The sequence below is a fragment of the Carcharhinus amblyrhynchos genome, unplaced genomic scaffold (assembly GCF_965287045.1).
Source record: "Carcharhinus amblyrhynchos unplaced genomic scaffold, sCarAmb.v2.hapA chromosome_1203, whole genome shotgun sequence".
NCBI lineage: Eukaryota > Metazoa > Chordata > Chondrichthyes > Carcharhiniformes > Carcharhinidae > Carcharhinus > Carcharhinus amblyrhynchos.
This window is the reverse complement of record NW_027650943.1, coordinates 20,321-21,575: the sequence shown is the minus strand read 5'-3', so window position 1 is coordinate 21,575 and position 1,255 is coordinate 20,321.

Sequence of the window (1,255 nt, the reverse complement as noted above, 5' to 3'; positions counted from 1 at the left end):
AACTTGCAGGTGGTGGTGTTCCCCATGTGTCTGCTGCCCCCTCCTTGTCCTTCTAGGTGGTAGAGGTGGCGGGTTTGGAAGGTACTGTGGAAGGAGCCTTGGCGAGTCGCTGCAGTGCACCTTGTAGATGGTACACACTGCTGTCACTGTGCGTCGGTGGTGGAGGGAGTGAATGTTGAAGGAGTGGAGTTGGGAGTTAAGGCCAGCTGCCTTGCTGAAAATTGCGGAATTGGGGATTCATTTCTGGAACTGAGGAGCGAGTGGTTTCGATATTCCGCTGAGGAATCTCTTTTCGCTGCTGAAGGTAATTTAATATCAGTTAAGCCATGCAGAGTGACACAGGTGTTGATGATTAACTCCAATTTCGAGGGTCCCTCTTCCTCGCAGTAATTTGGAATAATTAAATCCGCAGTAATTAGCTGCCATAGCGATGTAGATATTTGCATAAAGTAGGCTTAGTAACTTATCGCGCGGTGGCACGGTGGGTTAGCACTGCTGCCTCACAGTGCCAAGGACCCGGGTTCGATTCCTGACTTGGGTCACTGTGTGGAGTTTGCACATTCTCCCCCCGTGCCTGCGTGGGTTTCCTCCGGGTGCTCCGGTTTCCAAAGATGTACAGGTTAGGTGGTGCTAATTTGCCCCTTAGTGTCCAAAGATGTCTGCTTAGGTGGATTGGCCATGCTAAATTGCCCCTTAGTGTCCGTAGATGTGCAGTTTAGGTGGATTGGCCATGCTAAGTTGCCTCTTAGTGTCCAAAGATGTGCAGGTTAGGTGGATTGGCCATGCCAAATTGCCCCTTAGTGTCCGTAGATGTGCAGGTTAGGTGGATTGGCCATGCTAAATTGCCTCTTAGTGTCCAAAGATGTGTAGGTTAGGTGGACTGGCCATGCTAAATTGTCCCTTAGTGTCCAAAGATGTGCAGGTTAGGTGGATTGGCCATGCTAAATTGCCCCTTAGTATCCAAAGATGTGCAGGTTAAGTGGATTGGCCATGTTAAATTGTCCCTTAGTCTCCAAAGATGCACAGGTTAGGTGGATTGGCCATGCTAAATTGTCCCTTAGTGTCCAAAGATGCGCAGGTTAGGTGGATTGGCCATGCTAAATTGCCCCTTAGTGTCCAAAGATGCGCAGGTTAGGTGGATTGGCCATGCTAAATTGCCCCTTAGTGTCCAAAGATGCGCAGGTTAGGTGGATTGGCCATGCGAAATTGCCCCTTAGTGTCCAAAGACACGCCACATCAACTGAGGATGGTCTTT